At 46.9% G+C, this 24,617-nt stretch overlaps 1 protein-coding gene across 2 annotated transcripts in view; it reads right to left on the bottom strand.

The window, feature by feature from the left end:
* The window catches only part of SPTB (spectrin beta, erythrocytic), a 145,225-nt gene extending 131,545 nt beyond the window's left edge, over nucleotides 1-13,680 (bottom strand). For both annotated transcript variants that reach the window (XM_051838741.2, XM_051838742.2), the window contains exon 1: nucleotides 13,540-13,680. The gene's annotated coding sequence lies outside the window, so the exon portion shown is untranslated. The remainder of the gene's footprint in view (nucleotides 1-13,539) is intronic.
* Between the last annotated feature and the right edge of the window lie 10,937 nt (nucleotides 13,681-24,617).

The raw sequence follows: 24,617 nt of genomic DNA, 5'->3' as shown, positions 1-24,617 counted from the left end.
AGGATAATAGTATAAACATGACATTAAATAAATACACATGAAAGCTCTCAGCATAGTACCTAGCATATACATTCTCAATAGATATTGACTTACCCTTATAATAAACTCATCAGTAGTATTTTTTATTTGAGAAGAAGAGAGATAGAGATGCCCATCCACTGGTCCACTCCCCAAACTCCTGTCGCAGTCATCTAAGCTAGGAGCCAGGAACTCAATCCAGATCTCCTGGATTGAGGGTGGCAGGGATCCAATTACTTAAGCTATCACCACTGCCTTCCAGGGGGTGCACCAGCAAAAAGCTGGTGTGAGAAGCCAAAGCCAAGAACTGAACCTAGGAACCCTAATGTAAGCATGAACATCTTTAACCACTAGGCTAAACACCTGCCATCTCCTTATGTCCAAGTTTAAATACATACCACCTTAAAATGTGTGTGGAAGATGGAATTAACAGATAAGCTTATTTTGATGTGAAAAAATTTTGACACCCATGCACAGTTTTCTCAGAAGATATAATTTCCATGAAGTTTTTGAAGACCCTTTGTCCAAAAGCTCAGTTAGATGTAATTCAAACATTCATTACTTTTTAAGCCATTCAATATGTTTGAGCCATTCGCCTCCAGGTACCAAACTTGCTCTAGGTGCTGAAAATATTTCAAGAGAGAGAAGACAAGGAAAAAGGCTAAGACCAAAGGCTTGTCACAAGAAGCTGAGGCAAATGGTGTGGGGAAGCAAGTTGACAATTACGAAATAAGATGGTCCATCCAGTAACCAAGGGATGAGAAATATGCCATGGAAATAGGAGGTAGGAAGTCCTCTGTGTCCCCCTCCAAGTGCTGGTGAGGGAGAGGGGTGTTTTGGCAAGGCTACAAAGATGAGCCCACACTAAGCTTTACCAGGAAATCTGCAAGGAAAATTTTAAGGCTAACAATGAATATTAAGGCACCATCACACACACACACAAAGCCTGAAAAAAAAAGTCAGAAAAAGAGGAAGTTCTTTGCCCAAGGGCAAACAGCAAGAGAAAGGAGCTGGAAGCAACCCAGATGCCTGTCATCTAGTCAAGGAGACTTTTTGGCTGAAATACATCATCTCCTAATATTTACACCTTCCCCACCTGAATCTGGGCTACAAGCTCCACCAAGGCGCACGGAACATCTCCTGCCTGTCCTCTAAAAGTCTACCGTCTAAAAATAGGCGAACTAATAGATACGGGCAAAGTCAAGAACTATGATGACAAACTATCCCCCAAGATGACGCTCCCAAATAAACACGCCTCAGGTTCAGTGTGGCCCCAAAGATGAGGATGTTAATAAGCTTTTGCCCTTCCCTTTGAAGATGTCAACCAGCCGGGAGAAATACTAGAATTGCATCAATGGGTTCCTCAAAAAATTAAAAATGTGATTACCACACGATCCAGCAATTTCACTTCTGGATGTACATCCAAAGGAAACAAAGACGGGGCCTTGAACAGACGACCTGCACACCCTCATTTACAGTGAGCAGCACCATGCACAATGAGCAAGGCGTGGAAGCCGCCCGAGGCTCCATCTACGGATGTGGGGAGAGCAACTGGGAAGTTCGCGTTTCATGGAGATGGCATCTGAGTTTCTAGAAGGCGACTAACACTGTGGAAACAGATGGCAGAGCAATGTGAACGTACCAAGGGCACTGAGCTGTATGCTCTAAAATGGTTCATTTTATGTGAAGTACGTTTGTCACAACTTTTAGAAAAAACATCTCGGGGCATTGTTCTGGCACTATGGGTTAACCTGCCTCTGGAGACACCTGTATCCCACACTGGAGTGTGGTTTGGGTCCCAGCTACTTCATTTCCCATCCACCTTCCTGCTAATGTACCTGGGACCACGCATGCCAGAAAGTTCTTTATCCAAAGGAGTAGTGTCTAGCTACCATTCCCTGGAAACGGACACCCTTGGTCACCCACAAAGAAGGTGGCTTTTTCGGCAACCAGCATGTGACCATTTTTAGTTCACACAATCCCCATGCACAAGCACTGATACAATAGTGATGATGGTCAAATTTCAAAAATTACTAATTAAACTTCTGTGGATAAAAGCATTGGACAGGGCTTTAAGTACAACCTATGTCTGTAATTCACAGGTTAGCTCTTAAGAGCTAAATGTCTAGCTAAACAAATACTATGTGGACACAAAAAAGTTTAATAAGTCAGTGATTATGTTCAAATAAGTAGTACAAATTACTTTTACAAATTTGGAGAACAGGGAGAGAACTGTGGGCTGGGATACTCCAGGAAGACTGCCCAGCCTGAACCTGGATTCTAATGGAAACCACTCCAAATCTGGGAGAAATGTCAGGACTCAGTGAGTAGAACCTAGTTCCAGCAGAGTCTGATTGGAAGTAGAAAGAGGTAAGGGGAGAGAGAGAGACTGGCAAGATTCCCATGGCTCCTAAAAGTCAGCCCTCTGAGTTTGGCTATCTACCTCTACTCGGAGGAGAACAGCTGGAGGCCTTGAGATGCCTACAATGTGATGAACACTGTCTTCATGGGGGTTGGATTGGAGAGGGAGACCCTGAATGAAAATAAAGCTCATCTCAGGCTTCTTACCTCTACACCCAAGGACTGTGAAGACACACGTTATTGCTAGGGTAAAGTTATCACCTGAACATATCAGGCCATATGTTTACATAAGCATGGATTTCTGCTTAGAGGATACAGTGGAAACTGTTGATAGCAGTAACTTCTTTTTTAATTATTATTATTTTTTGACAGGCAGAGTGGACAGTGAGAGAGAGAGAGACAGAGAGAAAAGTCTTCCTATCCGTTGGTTCACCCTCCAATGGCCACTGCGGCTGGCGCATTGTGCTGATCCAAAGCCAGGAGCCAGGTGCTTCTCCTGGTCTCCCATGGGGTGCAGGGCCCAAGGACTTGGGCCATCCTCCACTGCACTCCCGGGCCACAGCAGAGAGCTGGCCTGGAAGAGTGGCAACCGGGACAGAATCCGGCACCCTGACCGGGACTAGAACCCGGTGTGCTGGCGCTGCAGGCCAAGGATTAGCCTATTGAGCTGCGGCGCTGGCCGATAGCAGTAACTTCTCAGAAGTAGGAGTGAAAGTAGGGGGAGATGTTACTTTCCATGTCTACCCTTGAAATGGATCTCCACCTTCTATGAGGGTATGCCAAAAAGTTTGTGGAAAAATGGAATTTAAAAATAAGTTTATTTGGTGTAAAGTAAAAAAAATCTAATAATACAGTAAAATACATTTTTAAATCTTATTTCTACTATAGCTTTTTGCTTCTTTTTGAAACGCAGAGAAACAGACATCCAGAAAGCTCATGTTGGCAGCAGGAACTCGGTAACCTGAGCCATCACTGCCACCTCTGAGTGCTCACAGTAGCAGGAGGCTAGAGTCAGGCGCCAGATCTGGAGACTCAAATGCGGGAACTCCTAGCTGGGCTGTGGAAGCTTAACTGGCATCTTAACCTCCAGGCCAAACACCAGCACCATATCTTAAACCCAATCACAAAGTGCACATGGGGGCCGGCGCTATGGCGTAGTGGGTAAAGCCGCTGCCTGCAGTGCCAGCATCCCACATGGGCGCCAGTTCGAGACCCAGCTGCTCCACTTCCAATCCAGCTTTCTGCTATGGCCTGGGAAAGCAGTGGAAGATGGCCCAAGTCCTTGGGCCCTTGTACCTGCATGGGACCTGGAGGAATCTCCTGGCTCCTGGCTTTGGATATGCCCAGCTCTGGCCGTGTGGCCAACTGGGGAGTGATCCAATGGATGGAAGACCTCTCTCTCTCTCTCTGTAACTCTGACCTTCAAATAAATAAATCTTTTAAAAAACAACTAAACAAAAAAACCAAAGTACAGATGTTCTAAAAATGATCTAAAAGAAATAGTTACAGGACACAGCATATCTAAGATTTCACTTCAAAATAAACAGATGTCACGAATCATTCACAATAAAACATACTCTTTTTGGTGTATTTACATTAAAAATCTCCCTGATGGTATTCCAAATCTATTCTTCAATGACAACAGAGATAAAAAAATAACCCACAGTACATGTGATAAAATATATCACATAAAATACATATATGGTCTTGTTATCCTTCCAGTTGTTCAGGCCCAAAACAGTTGAGTCATCTGTGATTTATTCTTCTACACTGCGGGTATTTGGGGAGTGACACGAGAGATGAAAGAGCTCTATCTCCTTCCCTTTCTGTCTCTCAAATAAATTAAAACATAAACAAAGCACAAACCTGAACAAGTCGCTCTCCTGGCCACAACTTCCGGTAATAACTTCCTATAACACCTGGACTAAAACCGGGAGCCCTGACCTGGGCACAGAGCTGGAACAAGCCAGACCCCATTGCCTCTCCCACATCGCTCCGCCCTGGGCACACTGCCTTCCTTGCCATCTCTTGGACTCGCAGCGGCTCCATCTCAGGGCCTCATACCAAATGTGCATTTCTTCTGCAAACCCCCCCAGGGTCCCTCCCTCACTTGGCCTGGGTCTCTTCTGGAGTCCTTTCCTAACCATTCTACCTCAGCTGGTAGAACAATGCCTCACTCCACCTACACCTTTGCTTTGTCTCTCTGTGTAGCACCTGAAATCAGGATCCGTACACCTGTTGCTGACCTCACTCAGGATTTTATCTCCACCTGGAACATGTGTTCAGTGATGTCAGACTTTTCTTTCGGCATGTTCACTGCTATAACCCCTGGGCCTAGAACACGTCTGGCAGGTAAGTGAGAGCACATTAAATATTTGTTGAAGGTTGAGAATACAAATCAAGGCATTCAAGATTATTGGATTACGAAGAGGGTTTTAAAGTCCAAGATAAGGGCTGATCATAATAACAGAATATCATAAGAAGGAAATTAGGGGCAAGGGCATGAAAAATCAATCAACAGGGCCAAATCAAATCAATCAAAGGGCCAAAAACCAATCAACAGGCAGTCCAAGCCATCGTTTGTCTATTGCTGGCAATCCCTCGACTCATGCTTTGTGACATCATCGGTAGGCACTCGGCAGGGTCATCGTTGAGGTTTTGTGGCTACAGTAAACTCTGTGGTAGTTCTCTCCTCTCCAGAACCAATGAACTTAGTTTCTGAGTAAAACTGAAGAAAGTTATCACTGTCTCAACTGGAAGGCCTGGATATTTTAAAAAAATTATTTTATACATTTTATATTTATATACTTTATATATATTTTTATATATTTGACAGGCAGAGAGACAGAGGGAGGGACAAAGCACTCCCAGCTGTGGCTCACTCTTCAATGTCAGCAGCGGCCACTGTGGGGCCTTCAATCCAGGTCCCCCACATGGGTGCAGAGACCCAGGGACTTGGGCCATCACTGCTGCCTCCTGAGTGCGCACAGCAGGAATCTGGGGTCAGGAGCAGGGCCAGAACTTGAGGCCAGGCACTCCATCCAATGTGGGATGTGAGTGTCCCAAGTAGGGTCTCACCCCTGAATATTCCAGTTACTCCATGGAAGAGAAGATCTGGAAAAAGTCCTGGTTTCAGAACAAGGAAACAACTGGATGTAGGATTCTGCCCAGAACTACTAAGAGGCCTTGGGCACATCAACGTACAACTGCAATCCTGTTTCCTCAACTAGAAACAGGAATAACAAAATCTTCCCCTCACAAGGTCACTGTAAGATAAAAGGAAATGACATCTGTATAGGCATCCTGAGAGCTGAGATCATACAAGCATAGTTCAAAACATTCATGAAAAATGGAATTTAAAGATAAGTTTGGGGGCTAGCACTGTGGCGTAGTGGGCAAAGCCGTCAGTGCCAGCATTCCATGTGGGTGCCAGTTCAAGTCCCAGCTGCTCCACTTCTGACCCAGATCTCTGCTGTGGCCTGTGAAGGGAGTGGAAGATGGCCCAAGTCCTTGTGCCCCTGCACCCGCTGGGAGACCCTGAGGGGGATACTGGCTCCTGGGTTTGGATTGGCATAGCTCTGGCCATTGCGGCCAACTGGGGAGTGAACCAGAGAATGGAAAACCTCTCTCTCTCTCTCTCTCTGCCTCTCCTCCTCTCTCTGTGTAACTCTGACTTTCAAATAAATAAATCTTTATTAAAAAAAGATTGTTTTGGTGCAAAAATTTGAAATCTATGTGGTTTATTTTTGGTTAAAGATTTATTTATGTGAATGGTAGAGTTACAGAGAGAATGAGAGGGAGGGAGGGAAGGAGAGAGGGAGGGGCTTCCATCTACTGGTTCACTCTCCAAATGGCCGCAATGACCATGGATGGGCCAGGTTGAAGCCAGGAGCTAGGAGCCTCTTCCAGATCTCCCATGTGGGTACAGGGCCCCAAGCACTTGGGCCATCTTCCGATGCTTTCCCAGGAGCATTAGCAGGGAGCTGGATAGAAAGTGGAGCAGCCAGTACTGGAATGAGTGCCTGTTTGGAATGCTGGCTTTGTAGGTGGCATCTTAACTTTCTATGCCTCAATGCAGGCCCCAATGCAGTTTATTCTCAATACCTACTTTCTGTGAATGTTTTGAAGGCTCCTTGCATAAATGAATTTTTTTAAATGGTGCCCTCCTCCCTTTAAAAATATTTTTTTAAACATTTATTTGAAAGGCAGAATGACAGAGTGAGAATGAAAGAGTGGATCCATGGGGCTGGCACTGTGGTGTAGCAGGTAAGGCCGCCGTGTGCGGTGCTGGCATCTCATATGGGCACCAGTTTGAGTCCTGGCTGTTCCACTTCTGATCCAGCTCTCTGCTATGGCCTGGGAAAGCAGAACAAGATGTCCCAAGTCCTTGGGCCCCTGCACCCAAGAGCACTCGGAAGAAGCTCCTGGCTCCTGGCTTTGGATTGGCGCAGCTCTGACCATTGCAGCCAATTGGAGAGTGAATCAGTGGATGGAAAACCTCTCTCTCTATCTCTCTCTCTGCTTCTCCTTCTCTCTGTGTGTAATTCTGACTTTCAAATAAAAAAACAAAAATCTTTAAAAAAAAAAAGAAAAAGTGGATCCACTGATCCACTCTCCAAATACCCACAACAGCTAGAGCAGGTCAGATCAAATCCAGGAGCCTGGAACTAAATCCAGGTCTCCCACATGGGTGGCAGGGACCCAGTTACTTGAGTCATCACCTGCTGTCTCCTGGGTGCACCACAGCAGGAAACTGGACTGAAAGTGGATCCGGGATTCCAACCCAGGCACTCCAATGTGGAATGTGGGTGTCCTAAGCTTCATTCTAATTCCCATGTCAAATGCCTGTCCTGCATGCATAGATTAAAAAAAAAAAATCGTACCTTAATAAACTTATCTTCTAATTTTCTAAGAACTTTGTGAAGTGCCCCACACCATCTACAGGGTCATGTTTACACACACAGATCTCTGATCAGGTCCGCACTCCCACTCTTTCACACAAACACTTGCACTGATTTCAACGTGAACTTCCAACAGTTCAGACTTCTTCCTCACAAACTGATCCCAGACCACCTTTGTTTCATCTCTGGTCATATCCTAGCCACCTGGACCACTTCATTCTCTAAGCTACTCAGGCTCAGCATATCTGTGCTGGGTGGGGGGGCACATGCCTGGACCCCCACCCTCACCTGCTACTCATCCTTCCTTCTTCCGTTAGGGAGCCCTCCCAGGATTCCCACCTGCAGCAGGCACCTCCTCCCTCTCAAGCTTGCTCTGCCCATGTGCAAGTTCATCAATGAGTTTCCGCCTTGCCCCTCCTCGTGACCTCAGCTCATGACGGTGGAAGGTACGTGGTCAGCATGCATGCTTGTTCCTTCTGAATACATCTCAATTACTCTCTCAGGCCATTCCAGCTCTGACTCTCATTCTCCAAGACTTGCAGCTCAGAGTCAAGATCAGGAAAGGATGTACCTTATTTTTCTACTCCTGAGAAAATGACGAGACAAGGAGAAGCTGACTGACCAGTTCTGAAGGGTCTTCTGGAAACAGGAGCCGAGTGGAAGGACAGAATGAGGCTACCGATCTCATTCCAGCCCTCACACGTGATGTCTTCAAAGTATGCTTTGTTTTATTGGATGCACTATGAAGTCTCAAATGAAATACACCCATATTTAAGTCTGGCACAAATGGAACTCATTTTCCACATATTCATTTTCAGGATTATCCAAGTTCCTGCTCCTTTTCACAATGGTAGAAACTCCTGAATTGAACATAATTCAAAGCAATTATTGTTCTTTAGCTGTCACAGTGCCTGGTTATTCTTTTCATACATATCCTGGATGATCTGAGCCCAGCTCAGTGGAAAGCCGATTTTCCTCTTGCCCTGTTTTCTCCCCTTGCTAAATTTATAGCACTCAAGTGAAACAGAGTGAGGAAGCCGTCTGTTGCCCCCTCAGCTAACATGATCCATGTCTGAGTTTTAATTGCCCTTGTAATTATACCCTCCACCAGGTCTGCAAAGGTGGGAAGGCCAGAGGAGCTTCTGCTGAGATAGGGAGAAGACAGCTTTGCAATCATTCCTGCAACCAGAAGGAAAGAGCAAAAATGAAAGGTGGTCTGGGGATGTCATGTGCTAGCCAGACAACCCAGTGAGGAAGCATCTGCAGCCTGTGACCGACCGCCTTTAAGACAGCGAGAGCCGTGATGGCTGGGGAATCCCCTGGTGGTTTGCTAGTCAGCTACGGCTGGCTGACAGTGGCAGAACTTGGATAGCTTGGCTGTGAATTAAGAAAGAAGCACAGCAACAAAGAGAAACATGCTATGACATTTTCTAAATATTTACCATAGGGAGTGCAGCCAGAGCAGACAGTGAATTCTAACTGCCCTCCTACATTCTGCCTGGATTACTGTCTCCATCCCCAGAGCCAGAGATATTCACCTACTGGGGCTGTCAGAGGGAAGAAGCGTCTCTGATAAACCAGGCAACTGTGTGGGATGGGATGACACCGGCACACAGCTCCTGCATGCACTCCTGCTCCAAGATTTCTCTTCTAAAATACAGGAGTAGAGGAAGGCATTTGGCCTAGCGGTTAAGCAACCATGTCCCACATAGGAGTGCCTGGGTTCAATTCCCAACTCCAGCTCCTGACTCCAAGTTCCTGCTAATCCTGGCCCTGGGTGGCAGTGCTAACAGCTCAGGTGACCGGGTCCCTGCTACCTACATGGGAGACCTGAATTTGTTGCTCCCTACTTTGGCCCTGACCCAGTCCTAGATATCACGGGGCTTTAGGGAGTAAACCAGTGGATGGTAGCCTTCTCCCTTCTTCCCTGCCACTTCCCCTCTCTTCCGCCACCATCACCTTCCCTCCCTCCTTCTCTGTCTCTGAAAAAAAGAAGAAATGTCCAAAAAAAAAAAAAACACAAATATTTGTTTGTAAAGATTGAGTCAATACAAACCACTTTCAAGTACTTTATTCTACAGTATCCTTTGTACTATGTGTTTGGCTTGTCTGAGGGATCTTCTGCAAGTTCATGGAAAATGAGTATTATGAAAAAATTGTGCATAGTTTTCCAGTCTGTTTTTGCACCAAAATAAACTTATGATTTCTTTTTCCATGAAATTTAAAGTCCCTTCATATTATCTGAATGGTTTCAGAACTTAGTAGCTGTGAACTTCCTCATTATCAAGTCAAATTTCTCATTGGCCCACACACAGCAGTTATTTTCACTCCTGATACTCCCAAGTTAATTCATAAATGCTAATCTTCAGGTCTAAGGCTGTCAAAAAAAATTATGGCTAAGGGGCTGGCATTGTGATACAATGGGTTAGGATGCTGTTGGTAATGTCAGTGTCCTAGAGTGCCAGTTTAAGTCCTGGCTGTCGGCTTCAGATCCAGCTTCCTGCTAATGTGCCTAGGAAAGCAGTAAGATGAACCAAGTACTTGGGTCCCTGACCCCTGTGGGAGACCAGGATGGTGCTCCCGGCTCCCAGCTTCAGCCTGGCCCAGCTCCGCTGTTGCAGCCATTTAGGGAGTGAACCAGCAGATGGAAGACCTCTCTCTGACCCCCCCCCCCACTTTTGTCTCTCCCTCTCCCTGTCACTCTGTCTTCCAAAATATATCTTTTTTAAAAATATGGGTTACAAAGAAACACATTTTAATTACTTCAAACCTCCCACAGGTCATATTTTCTACCTTTTTAGATCTTGGACAGAAGAGTACAATTTTGTGTGTGGCTTTGAAATTTAAAACAACATTCTTCATATGAAATTTGGAGATCAAGCCTGGATTAAAATATATATCTGACAGTCCCAACAGATCCCCAAAGCCCTTCCCCACTTCCCTAGAAATGCCACTAATTATGCATGTTCAGTTATCCTATCTCTGGTAGCAATACACATTCCTGTCCTATAAAAATGTGCACACCTGTACACCTCATCTAACAAGCAATGGGCAGACTACAACAGTTTATTGTGTACCAATATTTTCTCTCTGGCCTATACCCAATAACTTATTTTTCCAGATTTCAGCAAGATGAAAGCCTTAGAAAATAAGGTGCTCTCATAGCTTCCCCCAAAGGAAAGAAAATCTCAGTATTTGGATTAAGCAGAACTTCAGGAAATCAATCACTTTGGCCTTGGAAAGAGGGAGAGAAAAGCAACGAGCTGAGATGGTAGGAAGCATGGAAGGCACAGGTTACAGCCACACAGACACAAGCACGTGAACTGTCACCTCGGCCCAAGAACCACCAAATGGGAGGCTGGGCTCGGTGACCTCCCAGGTCCCTCCCCACGCCAAGAAGTGCTGGTCTCATGAATTGTTAATACTCCTCCTCTGTCTTATCGTACTGTCCCTGTACATGATCAAGCCCTTCTGGCCACTTGCAGGACTGAAGGGAAAATTTGCTTAAAAAAAAAAAAAAATACAGGCCGGCGCCGCAGCTCTCTAGGCTAATCCTCCACCTGGGGCACCGGCACCCTGGTTCTAGTGCCGGTTGGGGCACTGGGTACTAGTCCCGGTTGCTCCTCTTCCAGTCCAGCTCTCTGCTGTGGCCTGGGAAGGCAGTGGAGGATGGCCCAAGTGCTTGGGCCCCTGCACCTGCATGGGAGACCAGGAGGAAGCACCCGGCTCCTGGCTTCGGATCGGTGCAGCACCAGCCATGGTGGCCATTAGGGGAGTGAACCAATGGAAGGAAAACCTTTCTCTCTGTCTCTAACTCTGCAAAAAAAATTATAAAAAAAAAAAATCCAGGCTTTGACTACTGCCCAAATGACAGTTCTCTCCTTGAAACAATGACCTGAAAATACTGGGAAAGGCTAAAAGCCTCTGAGCAAATATATGCCCTGTGCTGTCTCTGGGCAACATCTTTCAAGCTTCTCTGATATCAGTGAAATTACTGGAGGTCCCGCGAGTGAACACTGGGATTCTAAAAGACAACACTGCAGCCAGATCTTCCCAGCTGGTATTTCTGTGCCCCCTAGTGCAGCTCCAACCTTAAAAACAGGGTGGAAACCAACAGCCGAATTTGAATCACCAGCTGCGTGAAGTGAGGCAAATTACTTAATCTTCTGAACCTGTTGCCTCACTTTACAAACGCTGCTGCCGTGAGCTACCTTGCAAAGTTACTCTGACAATACTCTGAGCATCCATTTACTTATTCATTCCCTCGTTCTTTCGACAGAGCTTAGCCAGGACCAGGCAGGTGCCGAGCTGGGCGTGTGCCTCAACAGATGGAACAAGTGAAAGCTCTTACTATTACCATTTGCTCCATCTGTGTCCAGACCGCAGCACAAAATTTCCATCCACACCTGGTTTGCCTAAACAGCCCTTTTTATGTTGCCAAGCACGATCCCAAGTGGGAGCCTAACTCCTGCCATACCTCTGTCCTGCCCCCCACCCCCACCCCACTAGCGCTCCTTAGCTAACAGGTGTCCTGCCGGCCATAGGACACCTTCAGAACACAGGAAAGAAGCAACGGGAGGAGCACGGGACGGCATCCCAGCTCTGCACTGGGCAAACCACTCCGGAAAACCTGATATGCCTGTGCTCCAAGGCCGGTGCCGGACGCCTGGGAGTTTTCGGGTGCTTTCAATTCCAGGAGTGGCACACTGAGTCTTCCGAGAACTCGAGATTAATAGAACCGGCTCATCCCCAGCCCTGGCCATGAGGCCACCAATGGGCTAACAGCAACAGCAAAGGGGTCTACAGCCCACGTTTCCGTCTGGTGAGGTGGATGTCTTCCAACTGCGCTTTGCTCTAGAGTTCCATTTCATGACCGGCCTCAGGAGCGAGTGAGGGTCAAGGGTGGTGGGCTCTTGGTCTGTGTGTTTCTCCATCATCTCCCTTTTCCTAGCTGGGTCAAACATCTCTGGCCAAAAACAAGCCTAGCTGTGTAAGGTGCTGGACATTGAGGGCACGTGGACAAACATTTGCACTTATTAAAAAAAAAAAAAAACCGTTTTCGATGGCATTCTGGAACCCAGGGCTCCCAGCAGAAGAGTCTGATCCTGGAATAGTGACATGACCTGCCCCGGGCCACAGCTGGTCAAAGAGGAAATTCTAGGATAAAATTCTGACCCCTCCGGGAAGCTAAGTATGGGTCAGGTGACCTTTTCCAGGCGCCTGAGATTGGACGTAAGACTTCTCTTTCAGGGGCTACCTGGATCCAGATCGTGACTACTTACACGCATGGGCTTTGCACGGCTGCCTCCCGCGCCCGAGGTGACACAACAGCTCCTTCCCACAAAGTTCTCGCTATGAAGAGACTGCCTGTCTCTTCTCCCGCGCGGCGACCCACCCCACCCCCCAAACTGGACGCATCGAAAATTTAAATTTTCACGAGAACAGCCCTTCTTTTCGTCTCCCCTGAGCGAGTCAAGCGTGTTATTATTAACTCCTGGCGCCTTTTGGGGGAAAACAGAGGTTTGGGTATTAATAGCTAGAAACCAAGGCCCCACCTGAGGCTGGTTGTCACGGAAACCGTCCCGCAGCCCCGCAGCCGCCCGCGGGGCTGGGGAGTCCGGGTGAGTTGGTGGGAGTTGGGGATTGCGTTAAAGCTCCCGTTTCCTCCACTTTCTGCTATTTCTCAGGGCCAAGTTGGCGGAGGAGGAGCTGGCGAGGGCAGAGTGGACGGCAGCATTGTGGCGGCCCCCGAAGCCGGGCCTGGGGTCCCCGGCTCCTTCTTCCCTCTGCGCTCCGCTCCTGGCCACTCTGCGCGTCGCTCCCGGCGCCCTGAGGCCCGGCCCCCTCCGCTGCCCCGAAATGTCCTCGACCCGGGCTGCGCGCAGCCAAGTTGCAGAAGAGGCTCAGATCAGCCCCAGGACGCAACCAAGGCAGCGCCGAGGTGGGACAGGCTAGAGGCAGAACCCCCCCTAAGCTCCCGGGCCGGGTCCAGAACACGCACTGCCCGGCGCCCCGCGGCGACTCCCCACGGTCCGGCTCTCCAAGGTTAGCGCCCAGCTCGCCAAAGCGCCTCGCAAGCCCGCGCGGGTTCCCGCGTCCCGGGGTGATCGCTGCCGCAGCCGCCAAGGCCTCCCGCGCCCCGCACCCCTCCCGCCCCACGCGCGGCCCCCGGGGCTGGGTCCCCACCCGCTCCCCTGGGCCCCGCGCTCGCGCACTCCCACACAGTCCCCTCGGGCCGCCGGGCCCTCCCGGGACTCACCTGCGCTGGGGCTGAAGTGGCGGCCACCCGGAGCCCGGGGGCGGCGGCGGCGGCGGCGGCGGCGCAGGGGGAGGAGGGCAGCGCGGGGCTCCTGGCACAGCGGCCGCCGGGCGCCTGGTGCTGCCGAGCCGCGGACCCGCCCAGAGATATAAATAACATTATCTGAGGAGGGACATTCCTGCCGGGGGACATCGCTGCTGCCGGGACCAGATAGTCCCGCGGCGGGGGCGGGGAGGCGGGGCTGCAGCCTCCCGCAGCGCCAGGCCCTGCCCCCGCCTTCCCCACCCACTCACGCACCTGCCAATCAGCCTCGGCGCCCTGGGCACCTGCCCGGCCTCCGCCCGGCTCTGGGAGTCGGCCTCTGCCTTCCCGCCCGCCGCCGCCGGCACCCCGGCAGCCCCCATCCTCTTCGCCTCGCCGAGCCCCGCGCCACCCCGAGCCCCCTGCGGCGCCAAGAGGGGCTGACTCTGCGGCGGCTCGGGCCTAATTCGTGCGCCCCGAGCGGCGAGCCTGGCGCCGAAGACGAGCCCCCCAGGCTTTCCCGCTCTGCGTCCCCACTGCACACAGTCGGGCTTGTAAAAATACACGAAAAGCCGCGCTTAGGCCGTAGGGTGGGTGGGTGGGCGAGGTGGGCGTCCGGCCGTGCGCCCCCGGTGCGGCGGGGTGGGGAGCGACAGATTGTTCTTGCGAGCCGGTGTGTGGAAAGCGCGTCCCCGCGCCGGCTTCTCCCGCTGGCGGTGAGAGCAGACGCTGCGAGCGCAGGGGGTGGGCATTGGGCCCGAGGCCCCCGCCCCCAACCCGGGCTCGGCGTCGCTGTCTCTGCCTGCAAACCCAGTGTGGTCCGGGCAAAGCGGACAAGGCTGGCGCGCGCACGTTGCGGGGACTCTAATCAACAGGCACCAGGGACCCCTACCAGCCCAGCGCGCGGCACCTACTGGCCTGCCCGGGTCTACAAGCGGGCAGGGGCCGCCCCGCTGCCTGTCCTAGGTGGGGTGGGGTGCAGTAGACCTGAGGAGACGCTGGAACCCATAGTGCAAAGGAGGAAAGGCAGGGCACCCCGGAGTCACCTCGGGAGAGAGGCTGACGCAGGATCGCCGGCAGCTCGCAAGGCAGTCCATTTTCTTGACTTTCTTAAAACCAAGGTCATCGTTCAGTAGGGTTGGCTGCAAGGCCTCGCTGTGGCTTCCATCTCTTCTCCACCTGCTGTGCCTGAGACAGTATCTCACCAGCCGTCCACCCAGGTGATGTCAGTGGCGTGGAGATTACAAGAGCAGAGATGCAGAGTTTTCCCTTTCGTTGATGGTGCCTGGTTTTATTATATGTTTAGGAATGTAATTATGCTGTTTTCCAGGATTCGCCAGGAAAAGGGTGTTTAATTGCCAGATGTTCGAGCTTACTTTATATAATGAACGTATACATAGATATTTCACAGCCTGCAGCAGTCTCACTACTTGAGAGTGGGCATTGAGACACCAAGATGTGCAAAGTGGGGCAAACTTCACAGGTATTAAAAAGCCACAGAAGTCCTTCCCCCACCTTCTTCTTGCCTACGCCCTTATCACAGTTCAATTTCCCAAGAGACACTAGCAATCTAGGAAAGATGGTACAAGAACACACATGGCATCCATGAGATCGGCAAGGATTCCTCTACCTTTTTGCTGGTAACATTTGCAAATCCAATTGTTTCTTACTGAGTTTGTAGCAAAAGACTTTTTCATGAAAAAAATAAATCTATTGAAGGACGAAATTCTAGCAAGGAAAACTCGAGAAAAACAAGCCACCTTCAATAGCCGAGGCTGTTATGTATCTCAAGTAGAAAGCCTTGATCTATTTTTAGAAGAAAAAAATGAAGGGAAATTATGTATTTATGTCTTTTTTTTAAATCTTATGTGAACAAACTTAACTTCATGATTCTCTAGAACTGCAGCTATATAATTATATGCTACACAAAACAGATAATTTCTTAGCTATAGGTGTGTGGCATGGAATTGAGTAGTTACACACATAGTTTTCTTTGTAGCCTTAAAATTTATAATTTTCAACCATGAGAAAAGATTCAGATGATGAAAACCCCAAATCAGCAGATGGATTACCCCAAGATTTTACACACCAGCTCAGCTGCTTTTGCCATTTCCACTTGAGCTGAAAGCTAAATAATTCAATAAACCTCATTTGCTACAGCTTCTGTTATCCTGACAGCATCCCCCGATGCTTTGCGGCTAATAGAGTTACAGTGAAATGATAAATCAGAACTGAGGGAGAGAGGAAGTTTCAAAGTACAGAGGAAGTAGGCATTGTCCAGGGGAGGAGGGGAGAAGGAGGGGGAGCAGATCCCAATAGCAGGGATGGGGGGAGTGAAGAAGGAAGAAGCACAAGCTGATCTGAGGATTGGTTATTGAAGTCACTGGTGTGGGCTTTAGGACCCAGCTCGGCAGGGACCTCCTCAGAAGAGTGCGGATTGCCTCTGAGGATTCTCAGCTTCAACACTGGAAGGGTGGCCCTCATCCTGGCTGGCCAAGGGGCTCCCTTTTCAGCACTCCCACCATTATGGATGCCCTACACTTCCAAGCCAGCCCAGGGGGTGTGCATCTGAGACTACAGGAGATGGTATAGTCTGTGGGAAGACCTTCCGGAACTGTCTACACAGCTCCAGCCAAAATCAATGGGTGGAGGGCCATGAGGATGTAACTCAGAACACTCACAGCATCTGAGTAGGAGGGGGCTTTCATTGTCCATTTCTGTATTTTCTGAATGGCTCAAAATAAACTTTATTATTATAAAGAAAACAATAGGTAAAGGGTGGATGGAGATGCATCACACATCTTTAGCCTCTTTTCTATTCCAAATTCCATTAAGAAAATGTCTTGGGGCCAGCGCTGTCACTTAGTGGGTAAAGCCTGCAGTGCTGGCATCCCATATGGGTGCTGGTTCAAGTCCTGGCTGCTCCACTTCCAATCCAGCTCTCTGCTGTGGCCTGGGAAAGCAGTAGAAGATGGCTCAAGTCCTCGGGCCCCTGCACCCACATGGGAAACCTGGAAGAAGTTCCTGGCTCCTGGCTTCAGATCAGCGCAGCTCCAGTCATTGCAGCCATTGGGGAGTGAACAAGCAGATGGAAGATATTCTCTCTCTCTCTCTCAATAGAAGAGAGTCAATAGCTTCTTTAATTCCACTTTTCCGTGGACTTTTGAAGCACCCCATAGCATCTCTGTGGTCATAATCTGGTACTGGCTGGTCTGTAGTTCACATTCTCCACCCACCCCCAACCTGAACACCTGCACTGATTGCAATGTGAACTTCCAACAATTCAGACTTTTACAAACTGATCCCAAACCATCTTCATCTCTGGTCACACTCCAGCCACATGGAACCACTCTTCATTCCCCAACCTTCTTTCCTCTACCCTCCTTACTTCAGTAAGGTGTTTGCTGTGGGATAAGGAAGTGGGGTGGGGGAGGGGGTCCTGAGACGCAAGTGGCAGAGCCAAGAAGCTAGAGATCCTTGGAAGTGACAAGGAACCTTTGTTGGCAAGGCATGTCCCGAGTCTCCTGCACAGTGCTTGAAACAGGCAAACCCATGCTCAGAGATGATCAAATGGCCCGAACCACCAAACATTTTGCAGCCGGGAGGGGAATCAATGCTGTGAAAGAGAATAAATAATAAATCTTTAAATTAAAAAAAATGCCAAACCAAACCAACCTGAACCTACCTGATGTTCCACTCAATTCCAGTCCTTGCTAACAATGGAGGAATCAAGAATTCATACTAACGCACAGGAAATGTCAGAATAGTGCCTAGAGTTCAACACACATTCATTCCTCCTTTTGCTAAACTCTGCATTCCATGAAACTACACTGAAACCCCCAGTCTATTTCTGGAAGTACCTGGAGGCATCACATCCTCCACAACTTTCAAAGACAAGCAGAAGGGCCAGTTCCCCAAAGCGCACCATTTACAACACAGAGGAGGTGAGACGAGGAACCAAAGTCTCACTTCCAGACAGAATGGACACTGGAAGGAACCTGAAAGCCCACAGCAGGATTGCAAAGATCAGACTGGCCTCCCTCGGAATGAGCAGCTGACACCAATCTCAAATGTCCCCCCACCAGTCACAGCTACGGAGCCACCTGGCCTCGTCTCACCCACTAACCAGGCTCCAGCATGATCAGCTCTGCCTAGCCAGCTGTTCCTGTGATTTCCCTCCTTTGCAGGATTAGATTTTCTGTTGCCTTGCGCAAGTTTGCGCAGATACAATGGCAGGTTTGTAGCTGGGTGTGCTCATGAACTGGTGCCTGTAGGTGGTAACATCCTAGTACAATTGCCTTAAAGTAAGACACACTGAGGGGCTTAAACAACAGCAATTCATTTTCTCACAGTCCTGGAGACTCCAAGTCCAAGGTCAAGGTGTCGACAGGGCTGGTTCCTCCTGAGGTCCCTCTCCTGGGCTTATGCATGGCTGCCTTCTCCCTCTGTCTTCATGTGGTCTTTCCTCTGTCTGTGTACTAATCTCCTAACAAAGACATGAGTTAGATTAGCTCAGTACCTGCTTTTCTGACCTCACTTTCCTCGGTTACCTATTTGTAGCCCTACAAATGCAGTCACTTTCTGAGTTCAGGAACTCAACCCAGGAATTTGGGGGACACCCAGCTCAGCCCATTACTTAAGCCTCATCTTTTCTGACATCAATTTCTTCCATAGCCTCCCAACTGGTCTCCCAATCTCCAGTTTCATTCTCCTTCTACATAGTAGGCAAAGTAAACTTTCTAGAAAAGGAAATCTGCTCATGTTGACATACTACTTAAGGATATCCAGTGACTCCCTATGGCCATCAGGGTGTAGTTTTAAGTATCTCAGCTCTTAGCGTGTTGCCCGACACCTATGATGCATTCCGTAAAGACCGATGAGTGAATGTGGAAATAGGTGAATGAATGAATGGAAAATAGAAGAGGATGCAATCTTGGTGAGCAACAAAAGTGATGGGTAATTCAAAGCCATTTCTATTTGGCTCAAAATACATGTTTGTGAGTTTTCTTCAGGAGATTCACTTTCCTGTCTGTGTGTGAATGAGGTTATTTAAATGAACTGGCATTCCTCCAGACATCACTGGCAATATGTGTGCCCAAATTTCACCAGCTTCTTAGCCATCTCAGTGGATAATGGATCCCAGACTCATCCTTGGGCAGGGGTCTTGCTCAAACACACCAAAGACTCAAACACACAGGATTAAGAATGTAGGAAAGTGCATCAAAAAGCATTACAAGTGAATTAAAGTTTTAGCATTAATTCTCTATCCCAAGTACTCCACAGAGTGGATATTGTATGTGCATGATCGAGAGTACTTAAACCTAAATTATTTGTTCTCTTCACTTATTAATAATTGTGAAGCCCTGGACTCAAGACCAGGGGACAAAATATCATTTAAAACTCAAGTTTATTAATAAGGAATGACAGCTAGAGTTCGAACAATCCAATTAAACAATTTTGTGCTTATGTGATAATTATTGCCAGCATAAATGCCTCTGTTAATTGCTTTTATTTGTTAGTGAGTGGTTTTGAAATTCACAGAGTATTGTTCATAATATTAACCAAGGCCTTTGGGAAATTTTCAATAAAGTTTGGAAAGATATTGCAATAAAAGACTCCATTACCTCTGCCATTTGCCCAATTTTTAATGCTGTGAGATATTTCTGCAGCTGTTCAACTTCATTTGAATATTTCTTGAGTGCTGTAGAGTCTACGAGAAGCTATGATTCACCTCAAACGTGACGTTTTTTATAAAATACATACAGAATCCAACCAGTGCTCATCAAAAACATCATTTTCCCTCATTTTCTTTTGTGTATGGCCAAGTTTAGTTTTGAAAGATTATGTATCAGTTTCTTTCTGTCAAATGTCTTAGAATTGTTTGAATTCGATTTTATGAAGTAAATTGCTATCATTATCCTTATTGCTAGATAAAGAAACCAAGAAACTCAGAGTTTAAGTAATTTTTCAAAGAGCTCATCAAACTACAAACCTCTTGCTTATTGAAGAGTTGTTTATCCAGGAAGCAGTATCATGTGATTTTTTTAAATTAACAGGTTCCCATGATATTGAATGTAGATGATTCATACGATAGCCCAATACTTTGTCAACAATTAAGTCAAGAATTGAGTTGCAAATTCCGCTGAGCATGTGCAGAATCGCAGCTCTGAACTGCTTGTTCTATTCCATCATCATCACAATCATCAAAATGCACTTAATTAAATATCCAGCCCTGGACTTTGCATCACCAAAACCAAACCTAATGAAAGCTGCAGACCTTTCTGTTGGAAAAAGCATCAGTACAAGGATACTTCAAGAGAAAATAGAATTAAAAGATAAGTTTAGGGGCCAACGTTGTGGCATAGTGGGGTTAAGCTGCCACTTGTGATGCCAGCATCCCATATCAGAGTCCTGGCTGCTCCACTTCCAATCCAGTTCCCTGCTAATACCCCTGAGGTGGCAGTGGAACATGGTCGAAGTATTTGCGTCCCTGACACCAATGAGGGAGACCCGGATGGAAATCCTGGCTTCTGACTTCAGCCTGGCTCAGACTTGGCCATTGCAGCTATTTGGGGAGTGAAGCAGTAGATGGAAGGTGTTTCTCTCTCTCTCTCTCTCTCTCTCTCTCTCTTGCTCTCTCTCTCTCTGTTTCTTCCTCTATGTTACTCTATCAAATAAATAAATGATCAAATCTTTTTTTAAAAGATAAGTTTATTTTGGAGTCAAGAAATTTTGAAATACATACGTAGTTTTTTCATAATACACATTTTTTCATGAACCTTATAAAGTCCCTCATATGCATGAATTTTGAAAGATTTTTGAACAAAAATAAGCTTATGTTTTAATTCCCCTTTCCATGAACTTTTTGAAGTCCTTGTATTCTGCCCTAACACCAACCACTACCTACCTCTAATTTTCAACTCCCACCCTTCACTGCCACAAAATACTGCCAGAAATAAACTGATAGTACCGGCTCTAAATGATGTCAGGTACTTGATAAATACCACACCCTCATTTCAGAGGCCACACATGAGTCTGCTAACTTATTTCATAACTACAAACAAATCTCAAAATGCAAATAACCCTGGGACTGGTGCTGTGGCGTAGTAGGTTAAGCCTCCATCTGCGGCACTCCTATCCCATATGGGTGCTGGTTTGTGTCCTTGCTGCTCTGCTTCTGATCCAGCTCTTTGCTTTTGGCCTGGAAAGCATTGGAAGACGGCCCAAGTGTTTGGGCCCCTGCACCCACGTGGGAGACCTGGAAGAAGCTACAGGCTCCTGGTTTGGGACCAGCCTAACTCTGGCCATTGTGGCCATTTAGAGAGTGAACCAGCAGATGGAAGACCTTTCTCCCTGTCTCTCCCTCTCTCTGTCTGTAACTCTGCCTCTTACATAAATAAATAAAATCTTAAAAAAATGCAAATGACTCTAGGAGGAGTAAGCTTTTCAGTCACAATCTTTTCAATATTGAAGTAAGAAAGAGAAATTAGTGTAATTTAATGACTTTCTAATACCCAAGTAATTTTTTCTTTTTTTTTTAAGATTTATTTATTTACTTGAGAGGCATGGTTACAGGCAAAGAGAAGGAGAAAGAAAGAGAGAGAGGAAGAGGGAGAGAGAGAGCGAGCCAGGAGCTTCTTTCGGGTCTCCCACATAGGTGCAGGGGCCCATACACCTGGGCCATCCCCTACTGCTTTCCCAGGCCATTAGCAGAGAGCTGAATCAGAAGTGGAGCAACCGGGACTCAAACCAGCACCCATATGGAATTTAATCTACTACACCACAACGCCAGCCCCCTAAATAATTTTTTCAAAAGACAGTAGTAGCATAGGCTGGAAAAAACAGTAGAAGTAGCATCAAAAAGCCTGGATTCTACTTCCTGAGAACCTGTCTCTCTGCCTCAGTTTCTCATCTGTAAAATCATGGCGTTGATCCAGCCTCTAAGCAATCCTTCAGTTACAGCTTTCACACTTTTACATTTAACCAAGCACACATGAGGTGTTTGTTATCATAATGTTGACAATATTGAAAGGTTGAAAATCACCTAAATGCTCATCAAAATAAAATTAGTTATGTCAATATTAAAATTTGTGGGAGGCCATGGATTTGGACTGGGTGCCTATCCTAGGGTTAACAGACCAAATCAATATAGGGTTTAATCACAGTAACTGGGGTTCGGCAGGTTGTAGGATATCCGTGCCAATTAATGTGTTGAATGGTCATCGACTAAACTCTAGGCAATAAGTTGTTTTCTTCGTCTCACTTCCAGTTTTCTCTAAATGCAATCTGATACTCTTGTTGGATAGAGTTCTCAGAACTTGATTCTGGGAGCTGCCCTAATTGCAAATCGTTTTTGTTTTGCTTTGTTTTTCCATTGCTCAAGTACACTTTAATAAATGTTGCTGGGCTACAGAATTTCTGCTTTTAATACCAAGTATGCTGTGTGTGCATCATCATCACTTAAGTAATGATGTGGTTTTATACTTATTGGTAGGAAAAGATGTTATAATCTATTATGGAACTTTTTTTTTTTAAAAAAAAGGATTTATTTATTTACTTGAAAGGCAGAGTTACAAAGAGGAAGAGACTCAGAGATCTTCCATCCACTGGTTCACTCCCCAAATGGCCACAACGACCAAGGCTGGGCCAGGCTTAAGCCAGGAGCCTGGAATTCCATCCAGTCCTCCCACGTGATACAGGGGCCCAAGTACTTGGGCCATCTTCCACTACTTTCCCAGGTGAATAAGTAGGGAACTGGATTGGAAGTGGAGCAGCCAGGACTTGAACCAGCACCTATATGGAATCCTGGCATTGCAGGTAGTGGTTAAACCTACTGGGCCACAACGCCAATCCCTGGAAATTTTTTTTTAAGTAGGCTCCAAATAATGTCTATTTGACTAAGAAATATTTTATATAGCAAAGATACTCCCAAACATCCTGAGTTATTTCTAGATGGATATAGAGTGAGTCTTACTTCTCTTTTTGTCTGTGATGTCTAGGTGTTTTATAGGCATAGAATACTTTTATAACAAACAACAAAGCTATTTTTTTAAGAAAACAACTTTCAGTTGGATGGTTAGTATGCCTTTTTAAAAAAACATTTATTTATTTTATTTGAAATGCAGAGTTACAGTGAGGCTGACGGAAGGAGAGAGAGAGAGAGAGAGAGAGAGAGAGAGAGAGAGAGAGATGGCAGCAACGGCTGGAGCTAAGCTGATCCAAAGCCAGGGCCAGGAGCTTCTTCCAGGTCTCCCACAGTGGGTGCAGGGGCCCAAGGACTTGGGCCATCTTCTACTGCTTTCCCAGCCAGTAGCAGAGAGCTGGATCAGAAGAGGAGCAGCCAAGTCTCAAACTGCTGCGCTTGTGGGATGCTGGCGCTGCAGGCAGCAGCTTTACCTGCTACACCGCAGTGCCAGCCCCAAGAACTCGTCTTGTTACACAAACTTGGTACAGCGGATCTGAGTCTCAGTTGGAGATATCATCCATAGTGTGGGAGACGGATTGGCCTGGATTGCTTGCTTCCCCACCAATCCACCTTCATCCCATTCACAATGCAAAGATTTGACATACCATCTGACTGGCCTTGGTGGCAATCAAAGCCTGTTGAAAGAAATAATCCTAACCATTTGCTAACAACATTGATATTTAAAAAAAAAACTTATATTTTAATTCCATTACCATGTACTTTAAAAAAAAAAGATTTATTTATTTATTTGAAAGGTTGCAGAGAGGCAGAGGCAGAGAGAGAGAGAGAGAGAGAGAGAGAGAGAGATCGATCTTCCATCCACTGGTTCACTCTTCGGATGTGTGCAACGGCCGGAGCTGAGCCAGAAGCTTCTTCTGGGTCTCCCACGTGGGTGCAGGGGTCCAAGGACTTGGGCCATCTTCCACTGCTTTCCGGGCTATAGCAGAGAGTTGGATTGGAAGTGGAGCAGCTGGGACTTGAACTGGCACCCGTATGGGATGCTGGCACTGCAGGCAGCTGCTTTACCCACTACATCACAGTGCTGGCCCCAGCATTGATCTTTATAACTTTGCTTTCTTTACTAACATGCTTTAATTATCTGCATTTCCTAAGGTTTCCTAGTCAATCTTGATAATTAAACTTATCACTCAAGTGTGAAAAAGTGTGGAATTAATTATTAGAAAATAAAGTAACCCAAATAGGGATTAATACATGGTAAATCAGCAAAGGAGGAAGGGTAATCCTCCTAAATACAAAATAATGAACAGTTGTGACTCACGTTAAAAACTGGTAGAAAAAAAAAAACCTTGTGGGAGACATTAAATTAAATACAGGTCAGCACTGCGGCTGTCATTCAAAAAGTGTGGGGTGGGAAGGAAAGGTCTTTGAGTCCAGATTGGCTCAGCTTCTGGTGCACCCTACTTGATGCCGTTGACTTAAATGATCAGTTTCATAGTATTTGCTTTTCATCAAGTGTACCACACCTTCCATATTAAAATTAAATTCCTCGATTCAATTTGAGGGTCAGTGGCTGAACAGTTAAGTTAACTCTCTAAGGCTAAAGAGGGCACCCGGGAGAGTCTCTGTACTCACAAGGAATAGAATTTCTAAGGTGTGGACCCAGAGAAGCTCAGGAAGTGAACTTGTCTTTGCCTACTGGAGGTGCTGGAGGTATGTAGGGACCATGATAGGACCCTATGAGTAGAGTCATCATAAGTCAAAGAGAGCCAAAATATAATCTATGGTAGTATTCTTACTAAATTATTACTGGGTTTGTCATACTCTGCTCCCTGAAAGTGTGTTTGAGGAGGTTCTTACATTTTATTTAAGGAAAACTATCCTGTATCCGTCCTCTCTCCCCAACTAGATTGTACAAGTACTTGATACTTAAAAGCATGTTTGAAAGTTCCTTTTTTTAAAGATTTATTTTATTTATTTGAAAGGCAGAGTTACAGAGAAAGAGGTAGAGACAGAGAGAGGTCTTCCATCCACTGGTTCACTTCCCAAATGGCCTCAACGGATGGAGCTGAGCCAACTTGAAGCTAGGAGCCAGGAGCTTCTTCCAGGTCTTCCACGCGAGTTCAGGGCTCAA

This window comes from Oryctolagus cuniculus, chromosome 20 (genome assembly GCF_964237555.1).
Source record: "Oryctolagus cuniculus chromosome 20, mOryCun1.1, whole genome shotgun sequence".
In the NCBI taxonomy this organism is placed as follows: Eukaryota; Metazoa; Chordata; class Mammalia; order Lagomorpha; family Leporidae; genus Oryctolagus; species Oryctolagus cuniculus.
Note: the sequence above shows the minus strand (reverse complement) of the source record. Positions and strands in the feature narration are given on the sequence as shown.